Below are 7,171 nucleotides of genomic sequence, written 5' to 3'. Positions count from 1 at the left end.
GAAGCTCCCCTGGAGAAGGAAATGGCAGTCCACGCCAGTATTCTTGCCTGGGAAATCCCACGGACAGAGGAGCCTGGTGGGCTACAGTCCATGGTGTTGCAAAAGTGTCAGACACAATCAGTGACTAAATATCAACAACAACAAAAAGGGAACTAGATCCTGTATGCCGTGACTAAGATTTTGCACGCTACAGCTAAAAGATCCCGCATGCTGCGACTAGGACCTGGGACCACCAAATAAATAAATAGCTAAAAAAAAGGGGGGATGCACCATGGCCTTGTCGATGGCACTACGTCGTCTGGGGATTTGGAAGGAAAGCCATTTTGGGGAGGGACAGGATTGACAGGGATAGGGGTTGAATATGAGGAAGACGGGGATGAGAGGGATTAAGGCTGGTGGGTGGGGACCAGCCTGGATTTTCTTCAGTCCCAGGCAGGAAAGAAGACCCTCTGTGGGCTGGCCCAGGGAGCCCCTGTCCTGTACCTCCCTGCTGGCCTTCTCTACCCTGCTCTCTCAAGGCTCAGCCCCCCATTACCCAGGAAGATGCTCCAGGGGGCCTGCAGGAGAGCACCAGGGCCGGGAGGAGGGGCCTGTGAGGTCTGTGCCCTGTCTCCATGCTGCGTGTGCCAGGAAATCCCCCCTCAAGCCAAGATGGGACTCCCCTGTGCCTCCTGGGTGTGGGGGAAAAGGGCTGAGACCCCAGCCCCACGAACTGAACACTACACCGCCCTCTGTCACCGAAGCCCTCGGGCTTCTGAGCCGCGGACTGCAGGCCGAGCAGCGGTCGGCAGGGGGCGCTCGGGGTCCGTGGATGGAGATGCGAGGCGCGCCCCGAAGGGGATGGGTACTGGCAGGGCGGGACTGAAACACAGGGAGGACTCACCTGATGCGGGAGAGGGCAGTGAGAGGGAGAGCACCGACTTTGTGCCAGGAGGAACAGTTTAAAAGAGGGACAGATATACACCGTCTTCACGAAGGATCTGCCCCTCCCCGCCCCCAATAGACTCACGACCCTCAGGAGGATAGGCACGGGATGCCCCCTTCCAAGTCTGGCACCTTCTGGGCTGGTGTTTGAGGGCCCCGGGCGAGCCAGAGGGAGGTGGGAGTGACCAACTGGCCTGACAGGGTGTGCTGGGCCTCTGTGGCAGTGAGAAGGGGGCAAGGGCCCTGGACTCAGATTGGCTGTCTGATCCAACTGGGCCTCACGGGGACCCTGGGCAGGGCACTCAAGCTCTACTGGAAAGGGGGCAGTGTCTGCTAGGTGCCCAGCACTGGCCTTAACACAATGGCCATGGAGCTTAATACAAATGGCCAGAGTCTCCCTCGCGGCAGAGCTGCACATTTCTTCTATAGATCTTTAATGAGCACTTGCTGAGTGCCTGGCCCTTTGTGAGACCCTCTGGGTACAGTGATGAGCACCGTGGCGTGGGGTAGCACCTGCCTCCAGGAGCTGAGGTTCTAGTGGGAGCAGGCATCCTATGGCTTGTCCTTTGATTCTCCAAAAAATGGAAAGAAAGTGAAAGTCGCTCAGTCGTGTCCGACTCTCTGTGACTCCATGGAATAGTCCATGGAATTCTCCAGGCCAGAATACTAGAGTGGGTAACCTTTCCCTTCTCCGGGGGATCTTCCCAATCCAGGGACTGAACCCAGGTCTTTTGCATTGCAGGCGGATTCTTTACCAGCTGAGCCGCCAAGGGAGTAATGGCAACAAATAAAGGTTGACAGAGAAGGTTCTTTTATTTCTTGTCAAATACTGGGCTGGGAAGATTTCAGATCTTACTGTTTTGCTCTGGTCCTCTGTCTCTGACCAGAGAAGTCCGAATCTGACTCTCTGCCTCAAACTCTCCATCTGACTCAGTTGAGGCTAGAGTCTGGTAATGCCCTCGAGGCCAGGCACAGCCTGGCCCCTAGCTTGACCAGTGTCCTCTCATTGTACCCCTCGTCCCTCCACTGCCGCCTCCTCAGTGGCTTGCTTGCAGGTCCTCAAATATGCCAGGCAGGTCCTGCCTCAGAGCCTTTGCCCTTTCTGTTCTCAGACATCCATGCGGCTCCCTGCTTCACCCCCATGTGGGTTCTGATGAAATGTCCCCTTCTCACTGAGGCGTTCCCTAATATCTTCTATGACTCACCCCACCCGCAACATTTCCTGTGCGCATTTCCACTTAATTTTCTTCCATGTTGTTGTTGTTATGTAGTTGCTAAGTTGTGTTTGACTCTTTGCGACCCCATGGACTATAGCCTGCCAGGCTCCTCTGTCCCTGAGATTTCCCAGACAAGAATACTGGAGTGAGTTGCCATGTCCTTCTCCAGGGGATCTTCCTGACCCAGGGATGGAACCCACGTCTCCTGCATTGGCAGGTGGATTCTCTACTGCTGAGCCACCAGGGAAGCCCAGTTTTTCTCCATAGCATTTATCATGTCCATCTGGCCACCTGTATCTTTTATAATATGTTTCTTTCTTATCTGTCTCTCCCCATGAAAATGTAAACTCCATGTGAGCAGGGATTTGGGCAGATTTGTTTATGCTGTCTTCTCAGAGCCTAAAACATGTGTGGTACACTAGGTGTCGATAAAATATTTATCAAGTGAGTATTGAGAGCTGGGTCTCAGTGGCACGCATTTCTTGGTGACAGGGGCTGATGACAGGGAGGTGCCTGACTTTTAGGCCTCAGCTGAGTCGCAGCTGCCACAAACCTGGGGGTGGGGAGGAGGAGAGGGCAGGAGTGTTTTGGTTCTTTCTTGATCTTTTTGGAACTGAAGTTGAGTGGCTATGGTAATATCCACCAAACACGCCTTAGTTGAAACAGGGAGATGCAGGTCTCTCCCTTTGAAAAAAATTAAATTATTACAAAAATATAGCAATCAAAGTGGGGGAGGTGTTCTCCTTCTTTCTTTTCGTTCTTTGCCTCCTTGCTTCCTTTCTTTCTTTCTGTTTTTCCTCAACTACCTCCCATCTCTAACAACCACCAATCTAGTCTCTGTTTTGGTGAGTCTGGTTTTCTTGAATTCCTCATGTGATTGAGATCATGCAATATCTGTCTTTCTCTGTCTGACTTCCTTCTCTCAGCATAATATCCTCACGGTTCATCCATGTTGTTACAGATGGCAGGATTTCCTTCTTTTTATGGCTTAGTAGATACCACAACTTTATCTCTGCAATAGGTTATTTCCATATCATGACTGGAAGAAAGACGTCTGAACTGCAGATATCTCTTCAAGATAGTGATTTTGTTTCCTTCAGATAAATACCCAGAAGTGGATCATGTGGAAGGTCTATTTTTAATTTTGGAGAAACTTCCAAACTGTTTTCTACAGTGGCTGCACCAATTTACATTCTCACCGACAGTGCACAAGCTTTCCTTTTCCTCCACTTCCTTACCAACGCTTGCCGTCTTTCTGATGATGGCCATTCAGCCAGGTGTGAGATGCTACCTCATTGTGGTTTTGATCTGCATTTCCCTGATGACGAGTGATGCTGAACATCTTTTCATGCGCCTGTTGTCCATCTGAATGTTTTCTTTGGAAAAGTGTCTATTCAGTTCCTCTGCTCATTTTTAATTGGATTATTACTGTTGTTGTTATTTGCTAATAAAAAATCATATTGGGATATAGTTGATTTACAATGCTGTGTTAATTTCAGGTATACAGCAAAGTGAATCTGTTATACATATACATACATCCACTCTTTTTAAGGTTCTTTTTCCTTATATGCCATTACAGAGTATTGAGTAGAGTTCGCTGTGCTATATAGTAGGTCCTTCTTAGTTATTACTGTTATCTGCTATTGAGTTTGTATGAATTCTTTATATATTGATAATTCAGATATTAACCTCTTAACAAAGATGTGATTTGCAAATATTTTCTCTCATTCCATAAGTTGCCTTTTTATTTTGTTGATGGTTTCTTTTGCTGTGCAGAAATTTTTTGTTTGATATGTCTCACTTGTTTATTTTTGGGAAATGTCTGTGTTTCTGAACAGAGGGCTCCCAGCAGGGGGCTTGTAGGGTTACACGTTCTCCACTGGGTCACACGTGCAGTACACCTTCCGGAAGCCGACACAGGCCTCGGCCACCTCGTCAGGACGATAGCCTGGTCTTTAAGTTCCAACTGTTCCCAGTAGAAGGGAAACATTTCACCTGTCCATTCCCTGCCCCATGTCCAAGAACCAGCCTCTGGGGCCCTCACTTGAGCTCTTGGGTTGGAGTAAGGCCAACCTTTCAGCCCTAGGGATGGTGTTGAATCTGTGTTTATCTCTTATCTCTAGATAAGGAAATGGAAACTTATCTCTAGAAGGAAATGGAAACCCACTCCAGTATTCTTGCCTGGAGAATCCCATGGACAGAGGAACCTGGCAGTCTATAGTCTATGGGGTTGCAAAAAGTCGGGCACGACTGAGTGTCTAAACAACAACGACAGTAAGTCCCCTACATACGAACCTTCAAGTTGCAGACTTTCAAAAGACGCAAACATGCATGCTAGCCCCTGTATGCCAGCTGTTGTACTGTATTACTGTATTTTTCAAGGTACCGTACTGTAAGGTTAAATATGTTTTTTAATTTTTTTTTGGTTTGTTTTTGATGTACGTATTGTTAGTGTGAAAAGTATTATAAACCTATTAGAGTACAGTACTATATAGCCAATTGTGTTAGTTGAGTAACTGGGCTCAACTAAGTGTAGTTGGACTTATGAACCTAGTCTTGGAATGGAACTCGTGTACAAACAAATGCCAGGGACTTACTGTACTTCAGCTTTCTTGCTTTCTTCTTTACACCTTCAGTACGTACACTTTCAGTTCTTTGCATTGAATCCTGTCCGTGAAATGCCTAGTCTGGTTTCCTGACCAGAATCCCAGCTGATGCATTAAAGAAAGGAAAATCAACAAGACAAAGCAAGTTGTGCTGAACTCTAGGAAGAGCACAAGACAGGGTCATAATGAAATAGAAAATAAAAAGTAGTGTGGAGGTAGTAGGGGGTAGGGGCTATTTTCAATGGGCAGGGCTTTCTGAGGAGGTGACATTTGAGTTAAATGAGAAGGAGCCACACCTAGGGGGTGAGTATTCCAGGTGGGGTCAGGGTCTCTGCGGCTTGTGGGCTGTGACAGCCCCTCAATGGAAGCCTGCCCTTGTGGGTGATGATTGAGGGAGTGGAAGCGAAGAGAAGAGATGGCTTAGTTTGTGGCCCCAGCTCGGAGGGTTTAGCCCTGGGAGCCTCCGAGCAGAAGCCTGACATTTAGTTTAAGTATCTGCTTGGAAACGTAGTCCCACCTCCGTTCTTCCCGCCCCACCCTCCCTGGGGGAGGGAGGCCTCTGCGCGTGGCTCCCTCGCCTTAGACGTGCTGATCTCGCCGAGGCCAGTAGAGGGCAGTGGTTGCTGAGGTGCGCGCAAGCTGGCGGCCGACCTTCCCCTGGTGTAACTTGGGCGGTCAGCTTTACCAGGGAACCGGGTTGGGTCACTTCCCTTACCTTTTCTAATCCCCAGTGCCCCCAAACAGATCTCTGAGCACTGGCCTCTCCTTGGAGGCGTTGGGAGTAGGGGAGGGAGATACAGGGGAGGCTGGGCCGATGTGCAAACCCTTGCTTAACCACTCCTGGTCGAGTTCCAGTTCCAGTGGGCTAAGGGAAAGGCTCTCACAATTAGCATATTTGCTATTGTTGCAGGAAAGGGGGACCCCATTCAGGGCCCTAGAGTCAGCTCTCGTCTAACACTAGGAAACGAACTGTCCAAAGAGACACACGAGCTGACACAGCAAGAGAATTTATTGGGAAGGGTCGCCGGCCAGGATGGGGAGGAGGGTAAGGGAAACCCAGAGGACTGCTCTGCCATGTGGCTCAAAATCTCGGGTTTTATTGTGATTGGATTATTTTCCAGGTTGCCTTTCGCCAATCACTGTGACTCAGGGTCCTTCCTGGTGGCCCATACATCGCTCAGCCAAGATAGGTTCCAGTGAGAAGGATTCTGGGAGAACATGTGGACTGGCGTCTCTCCTGTCTCCTCTTGACCTTTCCCAAATTCTTCTGGTCTATGGTGGCTTATTAATTCCATGTTCCTTACCAAGATCTCTGGTAGTAAAATAACTCATACCAATGGTTATTGTGATGCCTGGCCAGGGTGGGCAGTGTCATATTTCCCCTAACACTATTATTTTTATTTTAAAGCATTTAGCATGTGTCAGGCACCGTTCTTTTATCATGCGTCATCTCTTTAAAACTTCACACCAGATTTATGAGCCAGGTACTCAGTCTCCAGAGGTTGCCCAAGATCACACAGCAAGAACTAGGATTTGCTCTACTCGTCACGTCTCAGTTCCTCTCCTGCTGCCTCCAAGGAGGGTGTCTTGCCCAGGGAATTGACATGAGTAGGGAAGGGATGAGCAGAAGGGGATCATCAAGGGGCTGACCTGCTGGAGCACTCATCTGCTCCTTTATTCTGCAGATGAAGAATCAACTCCAGAGAGGGGACAGTGCCTTGCCAAGGGTCCCACAGAGATCACATGGTTGGCCACAACAGAGGGGACTTGGGCACTACAGGGGATCATAAGTTGGATCCTGGGCAGAAGCCAGAATTCCCTGGAGGGCAAGGACCCCTCTATACCCCACTCTTCCCTGCTGTCCCCAGTACAGGGGCAGCACATAGCAGATGCTCATAAAGTCCTCCACAATGAGTCAGTCTTGCATCCCTCAGTAGCTGTAGTCATCTGCCATTCATGACTTCATTCATTTACTCGGCATTTAGTAAGCACTGACTGAGTGCTCAGCACCCTGCTAGATGCCAGATGCACAATTGAATAAAACACAGTGCCTGCACCTGTTGGCTTATCTCCTGGTTACAGGGGGTTACTGTGGGTTACAGGGGTTACCCCCCGTTACGACTCGTGCACGCATGGTTTTCCTCATTCCTCTGCTCAGCCTGGCACTTACAGCCTGCTCTCTACCCTGGCCAGAGGCTGAGCAATCTGCTCCATTCCCTCCCCCAGGCCATTTCCACTCCCTTCTTCTCTGCCAGCCCAGACACTCCCTCCTCCAGGAAGCCCTCTTTGACTAAGTCCCCCAGCTGTTTGACAGACCCCAGTGCTGAGGTCTTGAGCTTTGCCCGGGTATCTTTGGTTCTATCTGTCTCTGTTTCTATGTGAGGCACTTCCTGCCTCCCCTCTACCATCAGGCTCTGGAGTTTC

This window comes from Bos javanicus, chromosome 5 (assembly GCF_032452875.1).
Source record: "Bos javanicus breed banteng chromosome 5, ARS-OSU_banteng_1.0, whole genome shotgun sequence".
In the NCBI taxonomy this organism is placed as follows: Eukaryota; Metazoa; Chordata; class Mammalia; order Artiodactyla; family Bovidae; genus Bos; species Bos javanicus.
The sequence above is the reverse complement of the archived record's forward strand: the minus strand, read 5'-3'. Positions refer to the sequence as shown.